Here is a 27,980-nt window from a genome sequence, read left to right on the forward strand (position 1 = left end):
TCCTCACATGTCAAAAAAATAGATAAGCCCAAGGGGAAAAAGGAAAGGGAACCACAAGCTAAAAATTGAGCTGTTGAAATGTGGTGATTATTGTAGTCGTTATACTACTGTCAATTAGATTAGCAAGTAGCTCTGGAAATGTTGGATGACAAAGTAATGGAAAACTTATTTTGACTGCAACCAATTGGCTTACAGAAAATTAGTTAATGAGTGACTTGAGTTTTCAACTCCAAGGTGGATTTCTCAAACTCAATCTTCTGGATAAATACCTAAAATAAATCAGATCATTATCTTCTTACAAGCAATATCTCTGGAATACAGAAAACAAACAACTCTCATTGAATTTTCCCCAAATACTTCTGAAGAAATGGAAAATATGCATATCTCTATTTCTTTGAAATAGGAAGACTCTGAATATACTCCTTTCTGTCAATCCAGCCTTCATAGAGGAACTCACAGAAAGGCAACAGGCCTCTCTGGACTGGAGAAGTGCAAGTAAGTGACAAATTTTCTTTGTGGCCTTCAAATCATGTCCTATCTCTTTCTTTGCTCTCTGTACATGCTGGGTGGAGCTTGGTTTCTGGAAGGAGCTAGACATTATGTTTCCATTCTGTTTTAACTGCCTGATCCTTTATTTTTAATCTAGTGAAAAAAAGATAATTTCCATGTAATACTGCTAAACAAAATATGGTAGTTTGTCAGTATAGGTAGTTAATGTTAGGTATTCAAGAAGTGCAAAAATGTGCCAAAGATATAGAAAAGCTGTTAAAGTATAACTTAATTCCTCATCTCTAGTCAGAATTGAGACAATCTACATAAAATTTATGCCATGACTTCAAAAAAGTTAGTGCTTTTGGGTATATTCTTAATCTAGTCACAACATGACAAATATGAAGGTCCATTAGCAACATTATTTATTTATAATTAATTGATATAAACAAGTCTGAAATTTAAACATGTGTATCCTTACACAGGCTCTTTATATGAGCACCAGAAATATTTTTCAAGTAATATAAGTTAAATTGACACATCTTTTAATACAAGAAAACCTTACTTTGCAGTTTGAGGCATTGAATGGCTGAATTTCTGTGCATTTGTCTCACACAGAGTAGGAAAGGAAATCAGTAATAATAGCCATGAGTCAAAGCTGTGGTAGCAGGTTTCAAACTGTAACATTGGTATATGTTCACTAAAAATATGGCTCTAATAACTGCAAGATCGTTCTGTCCAGTATTTATTACAGTGATGATGTACTGATGACACAGTATGGTTTCATAAAACCCAGACTCTTTAATCCATTTTTCTTGTCTCTTTGGATGCTGGCCATACCTCAGATGCACTGCACTGCTGACAAATGAGTGAAGAATGCAGAATGCCTTTTCTGTCAGGATCTTTGCAGCAGGATTTTCTAGTTCTTACTGTAGATTAAAACAAACAAAAAAACAAAAAACAATGCATGAATGTGCAGCCATGCTGGAGACAGGAAACCTGAAATGCTTTCCTATATCTTGCATGAGACTAATTCAGTTAGGTGACAAAGAGTTTCATTTCATTTATCTCAGTTTTGAGTATTCCACTTATTATTTAAAAATGCATTCTTGATATATAAATACTGAGATAAGAGAAGCAGAAGAATTTGTTTGGAATATAAACCCATTTAATCTGTGAATTCTCAACTTATTTTTGACCATTCTGATTTTTATTTTTTGTAAGCATTTTTTCTGTCCTCTTATTTCACTTTTTTTCTTACTACTTCAGTTTATTTTTTTAAGAAAACATTAAGAAAATATATTTTTTGGATAATCTATCCTAAAGTACCCCAAATCCTCAGCAGGCAAGAATTAGGTGCACTAAGGTCACTAGCAGTCTTGCTGAGCAGCTTTTCAAATTCTCTGTGTCATCGGGGGTGAGAAGTGCCTTTTTATTCGACATAATTCTGAACAATATTTAGGACACCTAGCAGCACCTAGCAGAAAAGTCCTATAAAATATGAAGACTAATAATATATAAATTTGTATATATATCTATATTTAAAATAAACATATAATATCTATACATATAGAGAACAGCAATATTGTGATCATCTGTAATAAAAATATAGGAATTTTGATTAGAAACAAAGAATACCTACAGTTATGTCTTGATTATCTGTACAAATAAAAAGGGTGATAATAATCATATTTGGTATGAAAAGGCTGATAAAGGAAACAGTTTTCTTTTCCATCTTTTATGGAATGAAAAACATGCCATTATTGCTGGCAAATGAAAAGGTCCTTCACAGGAGAAGAGTAGTTGGTCTTCAAGAACAAGTTAAGGAGAACATTGCCCTTTATTCTACATGGAATGACTTGCACAAAAATTACTTTTTACTGATGAATTCAGACAAGTTAATACTAGTAATATACAATTCTTAAAAGAATATTAACATGTTAACATGAAGGCAATAAAACATATACCCTAACATATGATTCAATCCAATTCCAACTGAAAGGATTAGAAAGTCTACCACTTACAAAACATTCACTCAAGTCATTGTTATTAGAATGAAATTTTCAAACCATTCCTAAAAACAAAGAAAAACAACACAACAGCAACAACAAAAAACCCACCAAAAAAAAAACCAAAACACCAAAAAAATCCAGCAGTTAAGTGAACAGCAGAAAACCTGAAGCAAATTGGTAATCTGAGGGCAATTTTTAAAATCACATTTCACTGTAACAGATAACGCAATTGATGAAACACAGCCCATCATATAATTATCTCATATTATTGATATGGTTGAAACAGGACAGTAACTATATCCTTCTGCCACTTCTCAGTTAAAACACTGTCTCTAAAATACTATGGACTTATAACACAGACTACTTACCTTTAGCCAGACAGGTTGTTGAAATTCTGGAGCTGCCCAAACAGAGCAGTTTATCTATGCAGCCACTAATGATGGCATATATATGATTAGGGGAAGACAGTCTGCTTCCACTGCTTGGTGGTGCTTCTGGTCCAAATTGCACAAACAGTTGGATTGCATGAATTCCTTTTCAGATGAAAAGGGAATTATTTGATCTATTTCCTGAAAACAGTCATCATCTTAAAATAGCACCAGAAACTGGCTTGAAGTGTCCAGAGCATTAAGTCAGGATCTCTTCAAATATTTCTCTTTAACACAAAATTTCATTTCTATAAGGCTATTATCTAGCAGCTAGATAATGGAAAACAACTGTTTGTGCAAAAACTGAAAAGTTAGTGGTGAAACTACTTATTTAATAAATTATTAATTATAATAATGATCTATACAAAAACTAGCCAGTATAACAAATCATAAAACTATTCATTGATTAAACTTTTTTCAGGGAGAGGTTTTCAGCAAAATGCAATTGTATTTTCCTGAACCAGTAAGAGTTCCTCATTCTGCAAGGAGTGTGGGAGAGCAAAACTGCATCTCAGAGAGAGGAAAAATATTCACTTGTTCTGGATTTATACCTGGCTAAAATTTTTCAAAAGGCAAGATATTGAGTTCTTGCTGATGCTCTTAATAAGAACTTTCCTAATAGCCCCAATATCTTTCCATTTGTAGGAACTCTGAGTATGTATAGCGTGCAATCAAATTAATTGGATAGTCAGTTTCTCTTAATGGTCTTGATGGTAATGATTGTAGTGACTGAAGATTCAGATGCTTTCAAATACTCTACGTGTTTGGTTTGTGGTATAAAGATAGTAGGCACAGGCTTCTTCAGACTGTTCCAAGGATGAAAACATGGCATAGGTTTGGCATACTTCCCAGATTTAACTTGATCTATAGCAGTTTTTCATCATGTAGGTACTGAAAGGATAGGGGAAGTGGGGAGGGTGCCAACGCATTTCTTTAAAAAAATGGTGAGGAATAAACCTGTATGATATGATTTACTCAGTTATTTTGTCCTACCATTCCATTTCTGTGCTCAGCACTTCAAACTGATTATTCCCCAAATTAAGCTAATAGGCCAATTAGCTGAAAGTAAAGGTAAATTAGACATTGTAAATATAGCATAATTAGATTTATTGACAATTAATGAACTGCTGCAGATACAGCACATCCACAAAGGAATATCAGGAAGAGCAGCAAAAAAGACTGATCTAAAAGTATAATTTGTTAAAAACTTTTATGCTAGAAAATATTTATTTTATTCCTCTCTCTTTTGATTGCTCTCAGCACTGCTTTATTATCATCAAAAATAATTAGTATATAAGTAACAAATTATTATATTTTCTAAAACATGGAGGATAGACAATCTTGCTGAGCAGCAGACCTTTACCACTGATAACTTCAGTATTGTACTCTGTTGACACCATTAGATCTATCCAGTAGTTAACAGCCATTGTGAAGGTCAAAGTGGAAAATTTAAAGTCCTTCCTTTCATCCCTTTCTCTTCTCCACCCTCATTCCTCTCAGCTTTTAGCAAAAAAGCCATCAAACATCCTGGATCTAACCCTACTGCTCTTGAAACATTGAATGCTTACTAGGTAAAGAACTTGGATGACAGATGGAATCCAATAAACATAGGGATCTTGTTGCCATTTTAGATGCCGAGGTGTCATTTGAATTGGATCATAAGTGGATGTAGAAGCTATATAAGAAAACTCATGGTGCTTAAAATGGCACCAAATCCTTTTTATAGGCAACTGAATCCAACATCATATCACTTCATGCATCTATGAATATGAATCCAGTTTGAAGTTAAGGTGGGATTAAAATTTTGTGGCTAGAGTCAGAATTCTAAGTGAGTGTCAGATGCTCTAGCTCCCTTTTCAGTCACTGGGCTTGGCTTAGCTGCCAGTATGCCAGCTCTTTGTGCTATGGCAGGTACTCTGAGATGTTAAGTCCTGGCCTCCATCTGCTGCTCCAAAAGATGTGTATCTCACCTAGGTCCTGCTGCAATTATTTGTCGGTGCTGAGCAGTGGTATAAAGCTGTATAGAATGCCACAGACATTTCAAATTATAGAAAGTGGGTAAATACATGGACAGCTGAGCTGGACATTAGCTGGCCTTTTCACATAGAGATGTAGTCAGATCAGCTACTTTGAACTGAATCCCACTGTTAGAACCCGTATGAAATAACTCTGTTCCTCCTAAAGTTAGCAAGAAAATGGTTCATGAAAATTTAACTTCAGATCATAAGCATTACTTCTCACTTTGAGAAGGACCCAGTTCTGAAGAAGACTTCAGCTCCTGTGCTGAAGCTGACAGCCCCAATGGGTGTCTCAGGTGGCACATGGGTCTAGACACACCTGCATGATCAACTCAGTCATGGAGTGCCCCAACCTAACAATGAGCAGGCAGCAGGAGACAGACACACACATAAGCAGTGGCTGAGATTGGGAGAAGGTCCAAAGCTCATGAGAATCTATAGGTTGTAGCCTTACACAGACAAGGTGCCTCCCCAGCTGAGCAGTGTTCTCAGCCATGAGTAGTAGAAAGGATGTGATGACATAAAATATTTTGATATTTTGTACCCTCCTCTGTGAGACTGCCCTGAGCCATTGTCCGGTCAGCAATAGCAGCTCTTGCCTACTCAGGGACTTGGGAAGGACATTTAATTAATTCTAAATTTTGAACAATCAGAGCAGCTCCTGTGATGGAATGTAATTCCAGTAGGAATTAGAAGCTTAGGTTGTAAAGCTAAGACAGAAGTTTGGCTTCAACAGGTCAACATTACCTATGCATTGCCATAGGTATTCAGGGTTGGGCAAATTTTATAAAGGTACATAGTGGCTTAATGTGAATACAACATCCTAAAATATTTTAGTGGATTTTGTTTAATCTGCATCCCACAAAGCCATTGAAAATTTTACCATATACCATTCAAAATGAAGTTTTCAATTAATGTGATAGGACATAGCCACACCTTTTGCCTTTACAGGATGTTCTTTGTGGATAAATACATTAAAGATTGTGAAGTTAGCCATATTGTATATTTTACAATTATCATTGTTATTGACTGAATGCATATGCATTTCCTTGAGAAACTCATATTATCAGAGTACACTTTCAATCTTCATAGTGTTCAAATGGGAAAAAAAAAAGACAACAAAGGAACCCTAGTATTCCACTAGTCTAATATTATTGCTGCAACAAGACTGTTTCTTGCTCCTTTTAGTGTCATCCACCAGTTCAAGAATTAATATATTTCCTAGTAATTTCAGAAATTCTCATTAGCTCTCATGGTGCTATTTAAAAATATAGATTACAATGTTTGAATACCTGAACCTCATAATTATATTCTCTTAATGTAAAGCACTTGTATTACATATATTGTGGGAGACTGAGCAAATTCTAAAATTAACATTATGTCAGTGTAAAGGCCCCTTTCCCCAAAGACAAATTCCTGTCTATATTTAGTATTATCTGGAGATATCTCCAAATGTCATATATGACCTTCTGTTTTTACTTGACCACTTCACGCTACATACAAGGTAAACATTTAACTAGACTTTTCCACTTTTATGAATCCAAACCATTTCCTGCCCAAAGCCCACCTTGAAGTCTCTGCAAATATTTCCCTGTCTGGCTGTGCAAAGAGCTTTACCTGACTGCAGTTTAATAAAATTTTACTCACCTCTTTCAAAACATAAAGGTCATTAGTGTGCTCTTTCTTCTTTTCCCTCCTGAGATAAAAATTATTCTGAGGACAAATTTAAACCAAAACCAAAAGAATAATATGACTTAGGGTTCTAATATTTAGCTAAGGCTATTAAACATTTTTTGTTCCACCCAGCCCAGTATTTTAGATATAGAGTGAATTCTATCCAGCAGATGGTGAACTCTGATGTCACTGTCTAAAACCAAGAGGCGTTTTAGGACCACAGGAAAATTCGATATGGAAGGGATCTCAGGAGGCCTTGCAGTTCAATATTCTCAGAGTAGGGTCAGCTGTGACACTTTTCCCCTGGTGAGGACTTTCTGTTCCAGATCATAGCTGACTGGTTCAAGAAGGGGTCAGCCTTCTGAAAATCCAAGCTACACAAATTCCTTTTGAAATGAGCTGGTGGTAAAGAATTTCTACGAGCCCTCACAGATTTCAATAGGGAATTAAAGGTACTCAGCTGCTTACTGGCTCAACCCAGATAAAAGAATAAAGCATAGCATCTGTATGGGAGAAGTTTCTTACAAGAGAATTACTATTTTTTTTTGTACACTCACTGATTAAAGAGCTCTCCCCTGGGCTACCAGAAGCACTGGAAACCTTGTGAGCCTGTGTCCTTTCAGCAAATGAAGAAATACATAGGGGGCTTGCTCAAGAAGGCCAAATCAATTTCAAACTTAGTGACTCATGAGCCGTGTTGAATTTAGTGCAAGAACAAACAGTTGTTTCAAAGAAATAAACAGCACAATTGAAAGTCCAAACCTTAAATCATTAAAAAGAAAAAAAAGTTTTCTCTCAGCATGATTTTTTTAAAATTTTGATTCTTTAAAATCATAGCATAAGAGTTTAGAAGATGATAATGTGAGGGCCTGGACTCTGTTGTGCCTCCATGAGCTGTGCAGATTTGAATCTACACAACTCTTAATCTAATCACCAGCTAGAGATACCCAGTGCCTTTTTTTGATTCCACTGAAACTGATGCTAGCATATGATTACACCAGCAAAGACCAGGTACCTCAACAGCAAGACACTGAACAGAATAATTTCTGAATAGTCACCTTCATTTTATAATGTAAAAAGGACCTGGTTTTATATCCTTTAATGAATTTTACTAGAAAATAAAGCAGTTGTAATATATGCTACTCCTAGAATAAATATATAAAATCCCATTGAAAATTCCCTTCCTTAGAATAAAAAAAAAATGTTCTCTTATGCCTTCCAGAATTCAATAAAATATTCATTGCTGTTGAAAGGGTGGAAAGGAAAATCTTATCACTTGTGTTTGCTCTTTTTCTTTAACTCTTACTTCTCATACTCTTTTCTCAAATATAAAGAACACTTATACTGATTATTTTATTTAATTTGAGCCTTTAAAAATGAATTTACTTGCCTTTTATAAGAAATATATTGTCTGAATTCTTGTTTTTGCTCTCTATCCATAGACTTTTGATGTCTTGATACAGTTTGCAAATGAAAGACTCCAGGATAGCTTTGTAAAAAAGCAGTGGAGAGTAATTCACTGAATATTCTGAGTTAAAAGGGACATACAAGGATCATTGATTCCAGCTCTTACTTGAATGGCCTATAACTAAGCTAGGACTGTGGGAAAATGTGATATGATGTAATCACGACAGAACGATATGTTAGAATTGAGTGAATCTCTACAAAAGCAAAATTAAATTGATTTTACCCACAGTCGAGTAGGAAGAAATTAATACCTTTGCCTGAAAAGTTAGTGGAAGACATCTGAAGACAAGCAGAGTGGCTCTTCATCTCTAATCTGACATCTAATGTACTCAATAATTCTTCAGAAATAAATATTTTGGTCCCGGATTTATTGTATTTTCCCTTGAAATACAGTGTCTGTATCCAGATATTTTGATTGAGCAGACAACTAACACAAGTGCCATGAGTTGTGTCTGTTTATGATCTCTGTTGCAAGACCTGATCCCACAATTAGATCTGTGTGGGTAGATCCATTCTATGTAGCCCAGTTGGCTTAATCCATGACACACAGTTGTGAGCAAGAAGAGAATTAGAGTCTAGATCAGATTTGTATGGGATTTGGTGAGATAGAACATACAATTTCTTCTAGAAAGCATTCCTTTCCCTAACTGGACTGACCTTGAATTTATGTACTTGCTTTAAAATGTAGCAATTTTTAATTTTACATCCACATTATCTTTTAGCATGCAATAATATTGAAATGGTAGAGGGAAATATATGTGTTAAAAGGCTTGAATGGACTAATCTAGTGCTTTCCCTTCAATAACTATACTTAGATAGAATTCTTAAGTAAGCAAATTTCTGTACTTTTCCAGGCAACAAAGAAAATATGTTCTATTTATGACTCTATGGAATATTTGTGATTCTTCCAGTTTTACTCTCTATCCTTTACCATATGGCCATACAAAATTATGATTTTAGTCCTAGTAAACCTTGTGGAGTTTTCACATTAGATTTCATGATAAATTTATCAAGTGATTTATGACAAAATGTGGAAGATGATTATCTGTTTTGGATTTCTAGCAGAAACATTTGTAGAGAGTGATTTTAGCTTTAACTCATTTTTGCAATAAGTGGAGAATCCTATGAGAAGCACTAGGGGGTGGGTGGGTGCATCTGCTTCCAGCCAGGTGGAAGAGAGGGAAGGGAAAACCAGTTTTGCTGTACTGTGTGGAGCATACAGCACATTGGCACATAGGGCCCACATGAGTGTAAGTATCTAGGAGATGGAGGTGCACAGTGTACCCTAATGCCATTAAGTCATGCAGGGGAAGAACTCACTTTATTTCTGGCATGGGAAGAGGATCCCAACAGCTGACTGTTTTGGAGTCTGAAGTCAGCCTGACCAGGAATAAGTAACAAAAAACCCCTATGAAGACCAGCTCAGAGCTTCTGTGCATTCATAGGATCATAGAATCATAGACTGTGCTGAGTTGGAAGGGGACCATCAAGTCCAACTCCTGGCTCTGTGCAGGACATCTCAAGAGTCACATGCCTAAAAGTGGTGTCTAAATGCTTCTTCAGCTCAGACAGGCTTGGTGCTGTAACTACTTCCCTGCAGAGCCTTTTCCAGTGCTCTAACATTCTTTGGATGAAAAACCTTCTCCTGACATCCAGCTTAAACCTGCCCAGACTCAGTTTCAGGACATTCCCTCAGGTCCTGTCACTGGTGACAAGAGTGAAGAGATCAGTGCCTGCCTCTCCTCTTCCCCTTATGAGGAAATTATATCTGCACTGAGGTCTCCTCTTCTCCAAGCTGAACAGACCAAGTGACCTCAGCCATTCCTCACAAGGCTTCACCTCCAGAACCTTCACTATACTTGTGGCCTCCTTTGGATGGTCTTTCAGTTTCATGTCTTTCTTATATTGTGGCATACAAAAATGCCCCCAGCACTGGAGGTGAGGTCGTCCATTGCAGAGCAGAGAGGGACAATCCTGTCCCTTGCCTGGCTGGCAATGCTGTGCACGATGGCCCCCAGGACAGGGTTGGCTTCCAGGGCACTGCTGACTCCTGCTCAACTTGCCATTGACCAGGATCCCCAGGTCCCTTTCTTCAGTGCTGCACTCCAGCCTCTCATTCCCCAGTCTGACTGTACATTGTACATTGTCTGTCTGTGCTGGGAAAGGCTGACCTTTTCCAGTCACAGAATCTGGAGCTTGACCTTGTTAAACTCCATACTGTTGGAGATTGCCCAGTTGGTGATTGCTGAGATCTCCCTGCAGGGTGTCCTTGGCACAGACAATCTCAGGAGAGGATATTTCAGGGACCCATGATGGTACTGGTCACCTTTCAGTGTAGCTGCCTTGGAGAAAATTAGGCAGCTGTGTACCTTGTCCAGTCTCTCAGAGGAATCTTTTGTAGTGGGATTTGTGAAGGCTGGAGAATGATAGATCATGATTGTTACCAACAATATCACATTAACTGAGACTCCCCTGTTCCCATCCATAAGCTGATGTGTCGGCTGCAGAGCCAAGGGGTGATCAACAGGACTCACTTGGCCTTTAGTATTCCCATGTGGCCAGTGCAAAATTCTAATGGAGAATGGAGACTAACAATAGATTACTGTGGACTGAATGAAGCCATGGCAGAGCTGGGTGCTGCTGTGCCAGGCACACTACAACTTCCATATGAATTGGAGTCAAAGGCAGCCAAGTATATGCCACAATTTATATCACTAATGTGTTTTTCTCAATTCCTTTGGAAGCAGACCACAGTTTGCTTTCCCCTAGAGCAGCACCCAGTAAACCTGGAGATGATTGCCCCAGGGATAGAAGCAGAGCCCTGCTGTCTGCCATGGACTGATCCAGACTGCACTGGATCAGGGTGAAGCTCCAGAACACCTGTGATAAGCTGATGACATCACTGTGTGCAACAATCCAGAAGAAGTAGTTCAGAAAGGGAAGCAAATAGTCAAAATCCATATGAAAGCTGATTTTTAAATACATTTTTTTTAAAAAAAAGCAAGCAGGAGATATACTTTTTAGGAATAAAATGTTGAGATGAACATCATCAAATCCCAATGGATGTGATCAACAAAACAAAAACTACATTTTCATCAACAAACAGAATGCTTTCTTAAGCATTGTGGGTTTTTAGAGAATGCAGGTTCCAAATGACAGTCTGATGGCTAGCCCTCTCTGTCAAGTGATCTGGAAGAAGAATGATTTTCAAATAGGGCCCTGAGCAATGACAAGCCTTTGAACAAATCAGACAAGAGATAGTTCAGCTCAGGTGAAGCCTTGCTGAAGAGGCCTCAGTGCATAATAAATTACCAGAAAGTGAGAAACAATATGCCTTGTTTACTGATAGTTTCCTACTGCCATGTTGTAGGAAAGCCTTGGAGATAGAGGCCATCTGTACCGAGTCCTCTATGACAAGTCTGGAGACTGCTGAAGCAGAAGGGAAAATCAAGTCAGTTTGCAGAGGTGAATGCTATCCACCTAGATTAGACATTGATGAAGGAGGAAAATGGCCAATATGTTATCTATATACTGACTTCAAGGAGGAGATGCAACATATAGATAGGCTCATGATTGAGGCAAGGACTTGATGTGAATGTGAAATGTGCTGCTATTACCAAAGCAATCAGTTAAAGCCTATGTGGCATGAAGGACAATGGCTGAAATGCAAGTATGGGGAGGTCTGGAAGATTGACTCTATCACACTACCACAAGCCTGCTAAGTCTTGGGGTGTGTCTCTGCCACTTTGGATCTGGGGATCTCAATCCAACTGCAGGATCAAGGATATGACAGTAAAAGCCACCCAGATTAATCAAGAATGAATTTTGATGAAATCACACAATCTCAGAGGAGATGGAATCAGATTTGACTTCAGCATGCTACAGTCCAATACCACAATCAATCTTTCCTGCTCTGAAAGACTGTTATGACTGATGGTGCCCCAAATCATGGACAAAAATTCTCATTATATATTTTATAGAGATTTGCTCATAGCCTCATTTAAATCTGTGTGTGTATATATATATCACAATACAGGAAAGGTGATGGTTAACTTGGATGTATTAGAAACTGTGGCACCTGGGCATGACTTAAATGCTATAGAACAGCAGGTGAATATTGTCCTGATTTTGACTGGGATAGAGCTATTTTTCCTCCTAGGAGCAGATACTATGTGGTCCATTTAGGTTATGAGGTAATTGTTGATAGCACACTGATGTTTCAGTGGTTGCTGGCTAGTACATACCTTAAGTCAAGCACATTTCAATTTCCCATGCTCTGGTGGTGATGACATGCACAAAAAACTAGGAGGAAGCACAGTCAGGAAAGCTAAATCAAATGGTTCTAAGGGATATTCCATACCATAAAACATCATGTGCAGCATGATGGGGGTAATTGACAGGGAGGGGTTAATCTCTGCTCAGTAACAGGCTGGACATCAGTCAGCAGGCGGTGAGCAATTGCATTTTGCATCACTTGTTTTTGTTTTTGTTTGTTTGTTTGTTTTGTTCTTGTTTCTCTTCTTAATCATTATTATGAATATATCTCACTTTATTTCAATTATTAAACTGTGCTTATCTCAATCCATGTGTTTTTCTTTTTTCCAGTTCTCTTCCCCATATCACTGGGGTGGGGTGTGGAGGGCAGTGAGCAAGTGTAGTACTTATCTGCTGTCTGGCATTAAGCCATGACAGGAGACAATCCTGTAAAAGAGAGTGCTTGAAGTATACAGAGGACATGGGAAAATAAATTTAACCATTTAAAATAAAATTTAGAAAAAGTAAGCTTAAATTTTGTTGATTTAAATTTTGGTAATCACAGTAATATATTATTGCTATCACAATTTCATAGAATCAAGTAAGTGCTCTCCAAGCATAGTATGGAAATAAAATAATTGAAATTTGATTGAGCTTTGTTCTGCACAATGAGAGCACAAACACACCTCTTTCTGGTGCTCTTGAATGTGAATCTGTTTTCATTTGACTGATGAAATTGTCCAGTTTACTCTGAATAAAGCTGATTTCCTGGTTACCTGGTATACCTAAAATATGTGTTGGGAAAACACATTTCAGGAGAACTATTGTAGGAAAATTTATAGCTTAATATCTGATTTTTTTTCCATTTTATAAGATCTTTGCAACTTTAAATGTGAAGGGGAAATAATTTCTAGTGTATTTTACATCAAATAGATTAATGTTATTTACATAGTGCTGTAAGTTATTCTTCTAATACCAGGTATTGCAGAGGGTAGAAGTTTATATTAATTCATAAAAGCACTCAAAAGCTTTAACAAAATTTCGCCTACTACAGCAGTGGTACCAGATATACAAAGTACCTGTAGCCCCATGGAATTGCCCAATACATTATGAGGTTTCCATTTCTTTATAATTCTCTATAAATGTTCATATTGCACTGCCACATTTTGGTGATCTTTCTAACACTTTTCGTGGTGCATTCTGATGATCTTTCACCTCAGTGAAATAGCCTGATGGTCTTAAATTGTATCTATTTACAAATTTATCAAATTCATTTAAATTGTCAGAGATATCAGGAAACATTTACTACCTTATATTAGCTGTGAAAAAAATGTCTTAATATTCCAAGCAAAGCTCAGTTTTGCAGCTTTTGTGTTTCCATATATCTTCAAAGCCACCTCTTTTTTTTCTGTGAGCACTCTGTAGATATTTATTTGTTATAACATTCTCATTAATGTGTCACCAGAGCAGTAGTTGCATGAGAATGTGTCTCTTGTGATACACTGAAATACTTAAAAGAGTATTGTTTTAGGCCCTAGATAGATGGGAAGTATTTCCGCTTATTACTTGTTTAAATTAATGTATAAATAAACTAATATTTTATATTTTATATTTTATATTTTTATTCACTAGGAAGAAATTATAACTGAAATTCCTGTATTTTAATAAAAATATTTTGGTTAAATCAATGTTCCATACTTTTTCAGGGTGAATCTTTCACAATCTGCTTTCACTTCCTCAGTCTGCATAAACAAGAGGTGAACACTAGAGAAATACTCCTAAAGTGTTGGTCAAAAGCAGAAATGTTGCTAAACTTGGTATCTGCCTTACTAAAAGAGCAATAACAACCCTCTCAAAACAAGGATAGAGACTCTGAATGTGTAACTCATCTCAAAGAGTTAGTTATTCACTCTGTGAAATCAGCAGCTAACAGCAGCTAACAGGAGCCTGTAACATCTCATGGCTCATGAACAAACAGCTGGATTCCATGATTTATGAAAGATGTGTCACTAGGATGGAAAATTAAAGAAAGGCAAGCAGCAGGGATTAGAGAGGTTAAAACTCTCTCTTCCCATTAAGATACCCTTTAGAAGGAATACCTCTGGAGGGATCATCTGGAAGGATGAAGAAACTCTACAAACCTCAGACAAGTTTAGAAACTGAAGTAGGAAAACATTTTATTAACAATATAATTCCAAATGAATTCTACATTTTTATTTTATTTTTATTGATCTGAAAAACTATACTGGGTTTTTTTCTGCTCACATATCTCATTTGCCAAAACAATTAAATAAATCTGTATGATTTTGCATTTTGGAAGTGGACCTTCCTGCATACTAAAGGATTCACATCTTTGTGACACAGCCTGAATGATCAGGGAGGTGACGACCCAAGATATTCCTACACATGACTGAGATCTGTTCTTTCCAGTGATTGTAGGAGTCTCTTCCTTTCTTATACGGTACAGTATAAAAATCATGTGGAATTTGTTTTTTGTGAAAGCAAGGATGCTTGTATGGCTCAGAGCAGGCTTTTCATATCACTATGATGCAACTATTCAGGGAATGCTTAAATTTAGAAATTTCCTAAATTTGTTTCTATATCAAACTGTTAGCATTCTTTCAAATGCCCACAGAACAGCTGATCCCCAGAGGTCAGTCAGCTGAGGAGTATTTTAAGTGATATTGAAGGGTGAAGAACAAGTGTAACTACATAAAAAAAACTGACTCAAAAGAAGAGAATGGTTTTCAATCCACATTTGAGCCATGTGTCACCCACTGTTCTTGCACTGTCAACACCTGAAGAAGTGTTTACCTACTCTTGTCCAGCTGTTGGTAATTGCAAGACATCTGAAATCAAATTATGGACACTTAACATAATCTTAATCTTACTAGAAAAATAAAAAGCTGTTTCTTCTTAAAAAGCTTCTGGCTGAGAAATTTATTTTTTATATCCTTTTTTCAAATCCTTTTCTCATATATAAATGCACACTCACACAAAGTTCAGGGAGAAATCCCTGCAATATAACCTAAATTGTTGTAGTCTCTACATTCCAAAGTGGAGGGGTCGCCAGAGAAATTCCCTACTTTTATTTTATACTTATATATCTGTAAAACATAAATCTGTCTTTAAGCCCAAGATTTTGCAATGCATCATTTAAAATTTGTCTTCACAGGTGACTTTACACAAGTTAAATGAGTAACATAGAAGGCAAAGAAAAAGAACAAATAATTTATAGTAACGATTATTAATATTAGCAATGATTCTTCATATTTTAAACCTCACATATCATAGAATTACAGAATTCTTAAGGTTGGAAGGAGCCTTTGGAGATAATATAAATCCAACACCCTTGCCAAGGCAGGGTCACCTAGAGCAGGTGACACAAAAACGCATCCAGGTGGGTTTTGATTGTCATCAGAGGGGGGGAATTCACAACTCCTTTGGGCAGCCTATTTCAGTAGTCTGCCACCTTCAATGTTAAAAGATTCTTCTTGAGCTAAAACCTCTTACATTTAATTTATGGCCACTGCTCCTCATCCTGTCACTGGGCCCAACCCACTTGGCACCTGCCTTTGAGATATTTACATGCATTGATGAGAACCCATTCCAATTTTTAACCAAGACTAAGTAAGCCCAGCTTTCACCTCATAAGAGGGATGCTCCAGATCCCTAATCATCTTTGTAGCCCTCCACTGGATCCTCATCAGTAGGTCATTCTCTTTCTTGCATTGAGCAGGCCAAAACTGGACACAGCACTCCAGATGTGGCCTCACTAGGGTCAAGTGGATGGGGAGGATCACCTCCCTCAGCCTGCTGGCCCCACTCTCCTCTATACACTCCAGGATACCACTGCCACTTGTGGTCCATAATCCACCAAGGCTCCCAGGTTCTTTTCCAAAGAACGGCTCTGTAGTAGGTTCTTTCCCAGCCTGTGCTGGTACTTGGGGCTATTCCTCCCCAGGTGCAGGACTCTGCATTTGGCCTTGTTGAACCTCATTAGGTTTCTCTCAGCCCAACTCTGCAGCTTGTCAAAGCCCCATTGAATGGTAGCACAGCCTTCAAGTGTATCAGCCATTCCCCCAGTTTGTATCAACAAACTTGACAACAGTCCATTCTATCTATTCATCCAGGTGATTGATAAAAAAGTTGAATAAAGCTGAATTTTAAATAAACATTGTTCCCTGGGGAATGTCACTGACTAAAGGCCTTCATCTGGATTTTACTCCTCTGATCATGACCCTCTGAGCTTTGCCATTCATCCAGTTCTTGATCTACCTCACTGTCCTTTCATGTAACACATATTTCCTGAGCTTACCTATAAGGATAGTATGGGGGACACAATGTCAAAAGCCTTGCTGAAATCAAGGTAGACAACATCCACTCCCTCCACTTGTTGACCTGTCCTGCCATGCTATCGCAGAAAGCTGTCAGATTGGTCAAGCATGACTTGGTGTATCTATGCTAACTATGCCTGATGACCTTTTCTTCTTCATGCGTGGTGAAAGCCTCCAGAATGACCCATCCCATCACCTTTTTGGGGATCAAGGTGAAGCTGACTGGTGGGTATTTTCCTGGGTCCTCCTTCTTACCCTATCAAGCCAGTCTTTATTAAGCTGAGCCTTGTAAGCAGTGATGCCTAAAGTAACAGAAGAGTTCATAGCTTTTAAATCTTATTAGATGAAAAGTGAAAAATGCACAGCTAATACTTTATCAGAAGCGTGCAGAGCTAATGTTTATCAGAAGAAAGTAGGTGTTGTGGTGAACAGTGAAAAATGCAGGAAGAACATGCAACCAAGGGTAATTAATGGCTACATGAAAATATGTGCTTTGTGTAACTGGGGTGTGTGAGTGCATAGGAAGGCATATTAGCCATTTTCAGTCTGGTTAGTACCTGTACAAAATACAGCCATGCCATGGGTCCCAGATTTAGTGCAAGATAGCAAGAAGCATGCAGATGCAAGTTCTCCAAACCCATCCTGAAAGTGACTTCATTGCTTTTGCACTGTGCTTAACTGTAGAGCTAATGTGGCAGTTCTCCTCTGGTGTTATTCATGCCCACAGCTGAAGATATGCTCTTATGATAAGCCTTACGCATTATTGCAACTGAACCTCAGGATTTAATCACAGACATACCTTAACACTGACAATCAGCACTTTCAGTGAGACTGCCTGACATGCCAAGAGGCTGGGCAGAAACTCGTTGCCTCAGGTGTTGCACTGAACTTGATTCCTCCAGGAATCCGCCTCTTTTTCTGCAATTCCATGTGTTTACTTACAGTTAGCAATTCCTAATGGTGGAATATGATCTCCTCTCACAAGGGTAGTCAGCCTTGTTAATGTATTTTATTTGTACCATCTGGATTTGTAGCTTTATCTGAGAAACATATGGGCAACTTCAGAACAAGTGAAAATAAAACGTGTGCAAGAGGCTGTGGAAGCAATCTGCCACTCTTACTTGGCAGATCCTTCCCACGAGTAAATTCATTCAGGAGTGTAGCTGTCAAGTCAAATGGTGTCCCATGCAGCCTCAGGTGCCAGGCACTGACCATATTTCTGGATGTCAGGAAATGTGCTGTGAGGGTGTGCTGTGCAGCTGCTTCCAGATCAGCTGCTGGAGCAGCTTCTCTGTCCTGAGAGGTCACTGTGAATTGCAGGATTGTCTTTGCTTTGGAGAGAATAACAGGTGGGGGAAAACTGGGATACTAGCAAAATTCAGCTTCCTCATAAATCTTTCTGAACTGATGCACAAATGTTATCCAGACTTATTCCCTGAAGCCTGTTATTAAACTCTGTGTGAATAATTAAGTTTTTCAGCAATAGGTAAACAATTACCACACTTCTGAGGTCTGTTTCTGAAAACATCTGTAAGAGACGTCAGCAGGAGTGCAGGATGAAACTCTTAGCTTGGTTCTTATCTCAGAAAGCTTGAAAGGCAAAAGCAGTGTTACAGATTCATACATGGTTTTGTTTACATATACATGAACTTATTACATTTGTAATGTAATAATAACAAATGTACAAATAACTGCCAAGACAGATGAGGGAGCAAAGGTGAAAATAGTCCTTCACTCTTTTGTTGGAACAAGACTGTGGCTGAAGATGAAAAATTTTGTATACTTTCCCTTTCTAGCTAAGATTTGGCAGGTGCTGCCCTTGGGGCAGTAGTGGTGAAGCTGGTTATCACTGACCTATTTTCTTCCTTTCCTGGGACAAGAAAACATTTGGAATTCTTTTGCTTCGACTCCAGGGCACTGCATGAGAAGTCCTGCTAATTCTTTTTCCTGGTCTCAGGGACAGCAGCCGTGCCTGAATTTCTTGCACTTCCTCATGAGCCTCTGGCATCTTGACATTTATTCAGAGTTTGGTTGACCTCTGCTGCCTTTATGTATCTTTAAAGTTCATTCCTGTGCATCTGTCAATACATCTATTTTGTAGCTTTGAAATAAGAAGCTTTAGGGTGACTAAAAGGACACTTGTAACTGTTCAGTCAAGTGTGGTTATGATTTTAAAGACCTTGCTGCTTTCGGTTGACTTTTTACTGATATCGTATCTATTTTCATCAACATCTTTGGAAAATATGTTACATTTTCTAACCACTTTACCTTGTGTTTCATGAAGCAAGCTATAAGGTAGAAACAGAAGTGGTTTTGGGATCAACATTTATCCCAAAAATTATTCCCTGGAGCAAATTTTTGTTTACCCTTCAATCCTTTATAGTCGTAAAATCAGGTTTTCCCAGAATGATTAAAGTGGTGTTACCATAAAGCAGAAAGTAGACTTTGAGTAGTATAAAATATTTTAACATGATACTGAAACAGAAGAAGTGTAGGCTATATAAAATGTACCAGTAATTGAGCACTAAGATTGAGATTAGGTTCTAGAAGAGCTCCCAATGAAATAAATGGATACAATGGCTCAGTTTAATTCTTTGCTGAAAAGAGACATGGCTGTTATCTAATTTGTTACATTATATGTGACATTCTTATCTGGATAGAGCTGCAGGAGCTGTAGCACCAGCTCTATTTCTGTTTGCCCATTATATGTCAGTGCAATAGTGTGCAAACATTTCAGGGTGTCTTTTCCAGTTTAGGACAATAAAAAACCCACTGTGCTTTACTTTTTCAGTCCCATGCAAGAAGTAAGTCAATTGGCAACTTCAGGAAGGCTGTAGAAAGCTCATCTTAACTTAAGTTCTCACTTATAGCAAGCTGCACTTTGTTCTCTAGTCTATGGCATGAGATACATATATATACATATACATATTTTCATGCACAGAGACCATTAAAAAAATGACAGTGAGGTATTTGCTGCATAAAATGACAATTTTATCCTCAGAAACCCTTGACTTTCAAAGCTTTGTTTATAATGTAAAGCATATTGGTTTCCATCTCCTTGGGTGATTTTTACTGTTAGGGGAGTCAAAGGACCCAGTGTAACCTATTTGACAATCCACAAAAATATTTTTTGCCCATCTGGAAACATAGCTCTGTTGTGGGCAGCTGTGCTCTGCAGCAGCAGGAGGTGGCTGAGGTGTGTCTCATAGGAAACTGCGATACTCAAACCTGGAGAAGGTGTAGTCACAAGTTTCATTGCTAACTTGGGAGAGTCACAGTCTTCACTCTGAAATGAAAAAAAAAAAAAATGCTATCCCAATGACTTGTGCTAGCTGGTTGCTGCAAGTTCCAGGGACCAAGCTGGTGTCTCAGGAGATTCAGCTGACCAGGACCAGGCCAGCAGCTCCTTCTTACAAGAAGGCATGCCTCAGTGATATTTCCTATTGTACTAGGCTCTGTAGACTACCAGTGCTGGGTCTATCCACCAACCACATTAATCTTTTTTAAACCAGAGTATCTCTACTGACATTCTCATACATGTATTTTGTTAAGTATATGGGTTTTCCACCTCCTTTGCCTGCTCATATTACTTCATGAATTTCATGCCTTCTGATTTCTGTATCATTTTGTATCATAGACAATTTCCTTTGGTGTTTTCTCTTTCTCTCTGGTATTAAATCTGACTTTTTTTCTTCTAATCTTTGTTTATGTTCACAAGTCCCCTTATCCTTTTTTATATTTCCATTCTCCTCTTTTCCTGTTTCTATGCCTGCATTCTCACAATTCTCTTTGCATCCTTCTCTTTTCTACGTCCTTTACTTTCTCTCATTTCTCAAGGAAAGGGGCTCAAGGGTGACTTTTTCAGTCTCTGCTCCCAAGTAAAAATGAGATCACGATATTAAATAGCCTCAAGTTGCATATGAGGAGGTATAGATTGGGTATTAGGGGAAAATTTCTTCACTGAAAGAGTTGTCAACCATTGGAACAGGCTTCCCAGTGAAGTATTTGAATCCATACCTCTGGAGGTTATAAAAAAGGTGTAGATGTGTGAAGAAAATAGCACAGATGTGGTGCTTAGGGATGTTGTATAGTGATTAGGGACATAGTTTAGACTTGACAGTGTTGGGTTAATGGTTGGACTCAATGATCTTAGTGTTCTTTTCCAACTTACATGATTCAATGATTAATAATTTCTTGTGTCTTTCTTCTTGATCTGATTGTTAGCACTACATTGTGGTGTTGGATTAATCTATTTTTCAGTGACATTTACAGGCTGAGAATTTAAATAAAACTAATTCATCTCTATGAATATAAATCTGGGATTTATAAAAAGACTTCCTAGTCTTTTGTATGAAAACCTGAAGGAACCCAGTTTTCAAATCCAACTTTAGTTAAAGGCAAATGCTGAATTTTCAATTAATCCCTTCCCACTCATATATCCCTCTTCATCAAACACCTTTCCTTTGCTATAAGGTCACCACAATAGTTTTGTTCCTGAACTTCACAGTCCTGAGTCTAGAACTATTGCTTTTTGGATTTTTTTTCCTACTCCTGAAGAGCTGTGTAGCTTGTGAACAATATGTTTTTTGGCTAATAGAAGAAGGATATTTTTTTGCATCATATGGTAGTTGTGCAATCTCTCAGTCAGAATCAAACAAACCAGAAATTTAGAGTTCATTAAAGTTGTTTAAAACTTACTCAGTTTTGAAAGCCCTTTACAAAAAAACAAAAAACAAATATACAAACAAATATATTTTCCTTTCTCTTGGAAAAAGCAAAACACTAGCAACAGTCAGGTAGATGTCAAGTTTAATACTGGTTTTCAGTTTTCTGACATCAATGATTTAAAGAGGATATTGCATTTCTGTGGTTTTAGTGGGATCTCTGAAGGACTTAGCAAATAGATGGTGATCAAAAAAGCTGCATTTTACAGCCTAAGCTCATGTGAATGACAAATCTGGTTTTCTGTGTCCTTTCAGAAACCCTCAAAGTCCTCATCTGACAGGAGTGAGATTAGCTGTCATCTTTAAATCATCAAAGCCTGAGATCAAGCAAGGCTTCTAATCTTAACAATTCTTTTCCTGCATATCGTGGTGTAGCCATCAAGGTCAGAACCTGCAGCGACAGTGCTTGCTCCTAATACGGTGGTGAAGGAAGTTGCAAATGGATGGGCAGTGCAGACCGGGCAATGGGGAGAGAAATCTGAGTCTCACCAAACAGGGAACATAAATCTTCAGATATTCCATATATTTTGCATGTGGAAAACGGAGTTGAAATTTCATCCAAGTACTGAGTAACAAATCAAAGCTTTTTTTTTCCTTCTATCAAAATTTCTTAACATATTGGCCTACACTGGTTTATACCTACTTTTGCTAGACGAAGATTTTCTCTTATCTTGTTCACTTTTACTATATTGTGTTTTATTATAAACTACATAGCACAATGAGGGGCAATTACAATTAAATTATTACCTTTATTACCAATGTCTGTTTGTCACAGTGAGAATTGCTTTCTGATAGCTCAGGTCTGTGCAAATGTCTCTAGCCCTCACTCTGAGCAGAGGCTGGCTGTGACTGAGCCAGTTCCCAGAGCAGCTGGGGGAAGGAAGAGGACTTACATGTCATTATAGGTTGAAACAGCTCTTCAACTTCAAAACAGACTTCAAAACTCGTATTTCCAGTTTTGAAGTCTCCAATATTGAAGGGGAAGGGCTGGGTCAGGTTTTATACGTCTAAATCGTGAGTTTGAAGTAGAATAACTGCTCAAAATAAAACAAAAACAAATTTCCTGCTGCAGAGGTCAAGCCTGGCATAAATTTACTGTAACTCTTTTGTTGAATGAATATTGAACTGAATATTTGGCTGGAGATCATAGTAGTCTTTATAGTACAGCTATTTCAAAACATTTTTGGTCAAGGAAAAAATTTAGAACACACATCCACATACCTACAGTTATTTATTTATAAATTATGTGCATGCACAATGTACTATTTACAATTCACAATCTAAATTGTACCAAAGAACAGCATTTTTAACAAGGATGATATAATGAGAAAATAAGTCTTATTTTCAATTTTTAAAATCTTCTATCTTTCTTATAATCACACAAAAATATTTTCTTCTTGTACATCCCCTAGGTTTTATGCACCTCACCACACTTTGGAGACCATTGTTTAAATTGATGTGCTATAGTGGACTAAGCACGTCCTCAGTAGCAGTAGTAACACTAGCAGTGTAATCTGTCCACAGACCAGAAACTTGATTTTAACACCATATTCACATGAATATTTCAGTCTTTCAAATCTAAGTCATCTTCTGCTTTGAGCCTTCTGGAATATATGTGTCTGATTTGTGTGAAAAACAGTTATTATGGTATTAGGAAATGATGAATTAACATCACATTCAAATAAATTTTTCAATCTTTCAAGTCTAATTCATCTTCTGCTTTGTGTATTCTGGAATATCTGTGGCTGGCTTGAGTTAAAAGCACAGTTATAATGGTATTAGGAGGTGGTGAAGACTTGACCATAGCTGTCTGCTCACTTCCTTTGAACAGAATCACAGAAAATAAATAAGAAAGTGTTTGTCATTTATTTAATTGTTTGGAAATGACTCTTTATTAACAAGTAGGGAAGGATGGCTGATGTATTTCCAGTATTGGTTTCAGTATCTGAATCAACATTGTAACCTAAACCCGTTGCATTTAGACCTGAATTAACGATATATAATTTATTTAGGAGCCTAGCAAAAACATTACCATTAATTAAAATTCATGAAATTAATTAATTAATCCAAGTTCTGAAAATATTTTAAAATTTTCTTTGAACTTCCAACTTTAGATATTTATGTAAATGCTGTAAAGCATGGTTTCTTTTTTGTTTGTTTTTATGAAGGTCAAATATCTGAATGCCACAATTTAGAAAATAGCAGAATACAGAAGGAAAGTAACCACTTCCTGAACTCTTCTGTCCCAAAACAAGACTCTGAGAGTGACCTGGGATGGCCTGAACTGCTACTGTAAAGAACAGACTTCAGCCCTCTGATCTGCTGTCTCTGACATACACATCACTGTAGCAGCAATCTTCCACAAAAACTCCAACCTCAGAACTTTGCTTTTCCAGAAAAAAGACCTTTAACATTAATTCCAAATAATTAAAATTGTAACCAATACATTTTTTAAGTCTAATGTTTTAAACTGATTTTTCTGATTTTGATCCCTCAGAAAATCAAATATATTCAGCTTACTATTTTTCCACTGGAACAGCTGAATCTCCATCTCCACACATCTTGCCAAGTTGTAATGGTCTGGAGAGTGCCACAGCTGCCTTAAAGTATTATTAGGGAGTTGTTGAACCCCAGCATGTGAAAAAACATGGATAGCATTGAAGTTCATTGAAAATCCCCTTCCCAGTTAGAACCAAGTAACATGGAAACCATGTAAATCACTTGTATGTAACTGCTCTGATTATGCCACATTTCTGCCACTGTTGGTTTTTACTTCCACAGTTTAAATCTGTTAAAGGCATAATCATACACTATCTCTTGCTTGCAATAGCAACACTGCCCCTCACTTAAAGCTAGAAGCTATTATCTTTCCAAATTAAGGAAACCTCCTTATGATTTCAGGATGGATATTTATTCATTCCTGTCTTGATTTTTGTCAGTGTCACAATGTCAGTGTCAGTTCATGCTTCTCTAGAGCCTCTTCAACAGCAAGAACCTGCTCATATTCAGGTAAAAAAGTTCCCACAGAGCTAATTGGAAATGGAGAGTAGACCGTGGTCAAAAGTACTGTAGTATACAGACATCATAGCAGCACCTAGCTGGCAAGAAGATTAGCAAGCACATCTGTTCTGAACCATTAAAATGATATAAAGAAATTGCCTTTAAACCACCTGCAGGACCGTAATTTCATACAATCATTACAGAGTCATTAAAAGTTAATGTAGAAAAAACACCACTGTGGGAAATGCAATCTTCTTCTGTGTTCACTAGGTACTCTAAAAATGCAAGCAGAGAGCAGTCTGAAAATGATTGTGTCAGATGATTATGCCTTATCTCCAGAACATATTGTCTCAGATATGTCCTTTACCACAGATTAGTCTAGACTACTTTCTATATTTTCAAGCCATACAGAGAATTTTCATGTTGAACATGACACGCACATGGCAGCAAGATTTTGGAACCCTTTTGAGAAGATATTCTTGAATTCCAAAAGTGGTATAGGGATCTGAATTTCAGTTTATAAAATTCTTTTATTCAAAATAGAAACACCAGGATGGATATAAGCAATATGGGCATAAAGAAAGATGTGCCAAAACTCAAAAGGGGACATAGTTATTATGCTAGAATCAAAGCATGACTGGAGAGAAAAAAAGCAATGAAGTGTGAAAAAGGAACCTAATGTTTTAGATCAAGACAAGAGAAAGGCATTAAATGGTGTAACAATAAACATTGTGGTTATATACTGGAATATTTTCCTATAATCCTTGTTACATAGATAACATGATTGTGAAGGAAGACATATATGGAAAGCACTACATGTTAACTTTGTTAGGACTTTGGTGTTGTTCGCCACAACATTCTTGTAAATAAACTATGGAAATACAAGTTCAGACAAATCCATTGGGGTCAGGAAAGATCCATGCACAAGGAAGATATTATATAATGTAGAATCATGAGTGTACCCTTATTACTTCAATTGTGTGGAGTATTTTCTTTAATGAATAAAAGAAGAGAATAGAAAATCTGATTAATTGCAAATAGGATTAGAGGCGAAAAACTGCCTGCATTTGGAAGGAGAAAAAAAAGGGAACGCAAAATTAACTGGGCAGATTGGAGGAAAGTTTGAAATCAAGAGTATGAAATTTAAGTTTATCTGGATATTGTAATGATTTAATTTAAAAAGCAGATGGTATTGAGATGTGTAAGGAAGTAAATTCTATCTGTATAAACATACAGTATGAAAAATGCATGAAGTAGTATTTCCACCTGGGTTACTTTTTCTTTACTTCAAGAAAGATTTATTAGAGGTGCAATCTCTACCAAAAATAAACCAAAAAACCAACCAAACCAAACCAACAAACAAACCACAAAAACAAACAAACAAAACAAACAAACAAGCAACAAATAACAAATTTTTTAAAAAAACACTAAAACAGAGCAAAAAGTGTGGTTAGAAATATTGAAAATATGATTGACAGAGAAAAACAAGGACACCTTGTATGGAAAAAAACTGAAGGGTAATGAAACACAATCTATATGATTTAAATGATGATTTTGAAAAATTCAAATGCAATAAAACATTCCCCACATCTACTGGGGAGGATACAAGAAAGTAAACCTCACTTGCAGCAAAAAATGGTGAGGTTGACTATTTGGAAAAAAAATCCAATAAGACAGTGGAGTAACAGCAGATGCTTTGCAGGATCTCCCATCACTTGAATTTTTAAGACATTGTTTTGTCAAATATCAATCAGAGAAATACTGATGTAATTGACTCCTTGTCCAGTCATAATCATGGATGATGTCTCAGGATCCTTCATCTACCATCCTATGGTGTGGCAACTGAAATAAAGTAATTTGTCCAATCCATAACTAAATTAAGAGGAACACAATTTTGCTATGGCTGCTGAAAAGTGGGGAGGACTGGAGTGGGAGGAGGAGTAGAAGAAGGGCTGGAAATGGCCTGGTAAGCAAAGTGCAATATAATCAAAAAGATAATTTAAAAATGTGCAATTTAAAATATGTCAGTAAAAGGTAAATTTACAAATGCAATAAAATAATCAAAGGAAATAGACAGTTCTGTAGCAAAAATATGGTCTTATGTCATTTAAATACACAAGAAAAAAGCCAATCAAGTATTCTGTGAAGCCACTGAGGGATATACAGAAAGTGGGAAGTAAGTTAATGACGTTAGTATTGCTCTGAGCCTGAATAAATTCTCTGCTTTCGTCTTCATGAAATAAGCCAAAGGTCAGATTCTGAGGATTGGGATATTTTCCCAAGTGGGAGGGAAGGGAATGGAAGCGTTGAAAGACTTTATGAGTACATCAAAGCAGAGAGGCAATTAGAGCTGATAAAAGTTCACACAGAAGCAGATAGAGATAAATTGCATTCCAGATTTTTTTTAACCTAGCAGGTTGTAGAAAGATGTAGAGGTTTCCAGCTCATAAGCTCTAAGAAAGCATAATAAGATTCAAGAGAACAGAGATTCAAGAGTCAAGTTGGGGCAGCCATGACACTAAAGTTTATTTATTTGATTATTTATATTTTTGTTTACTTATTGTCTCAGCGACACACAAGGGAAAGACTTTATAATGAGACTCAGTGAAGTGACTTAGACATTGACAAAGGAATAAGATATCAGTAAGCATTGATCTGAAATCACCACTGTGATGTTTTCAAAGTAATTTGCACTTTGCAGTCTCAGGTGTTTGCTGCTATTTAAGTTATTTTCTTAACATCTCATATTTCAATCAAACATATGAGTTATGTGCTATAGAATTATGACAGAAGATAATTCACTGATATTCTGTTATGATGATCTCAAATGTAATTTGTTGGTATCTTCTTAGCTGTCTTGAGTGAATGAGTTAAATAACATTATCTGTCTTCTTCAGCCTGCTCCATCTTTGCTCAGTTGGATCACCCTGTACAGAATATTACAGTGTTCTTATATAAACCAAAACCAGGGAGAGCAGTTAATAGGAGAGAGTTAAAAAAAAGTGTGCAGTTTCCCAGATAACATGACTTACTGTACTGCCCAATGCATCCAGAAAAGGGGACTGCTCTGATTTAGAGAAAGAAACTGGGAAACCTATAGCATCTACTGATGTTTTTATGCTTTCATGCAGAGACACTTGTGTGCTTCTTTTTACGTAAGGGGCTTACTGTATAGCTCATAAATGTGTTTCATATTTTCAGTATCATTCATAATTTTTTTGGTCTTTCTGCTCCCTCCTCTATGGCATCCTATAACCTGCTGGAAACAACTTTGCATAAGAAAGTTGTAAAGTGGTTTTCTTCGATCAGTTAAAAGCCAAGGTTCATCAGATGTTTAGATTCAGTTATATGTTTTACTACAAAATATTAGAACAAACATAATCATTAAAGATTTCTATTACTAACTGGTCTTCTAAATATGTTAAACACAAAATACCAAAACCAAAAGAACATTAGCATCTCAGTCAAAATCTGCCTTGTAGTGCATAAGCACTTAGTTTAAGTTTAGTAACAGAAGTAGTAGACAGCAAGCTGAAAAATTCTTAACAGGAGATCCCTTTTCCACAAAACTGTTACC

At 36.9% G+C, this 27,980-nt stretch overlaps 1 long non-coding RNA gene across 1 annotated transcript; it reads left to right on the forward strand.

The window, feature by feature from the left end:
• Positions 1 to 382: 382 nt before the first annotated feature.
• LOC110476006 (uncharacterized) lies at positions 383 to 23,591 on the forward strand. Its single transcript, XR_002466351.1, has 3 exons — positions 383 to 495; positions 21,659 to 21,786; positions 23,572 to 23,591. It is a non-coding gene; the product is annotated as an uncharacterized LOC110476006 (long non-coding RNA).
• Positions 23,592 to 27,980: the final 4,389 nt, after the last annotated feature.

This window comes from Lonchura striata, chromosome 3 (assembly GCF_046129695.1).
Source record: "Lonchura striata isolate bLonStr1 chromosome 3, bLonStr1.mat, whole genome shotgun sequence".
Classification (NCBI taxonomy): domain Eukaryota; kingdom Metazoa; phylum Chordata; class Aves; order Passeriformes; family Estrildidae; genus Lonchura; species Lonchura striata.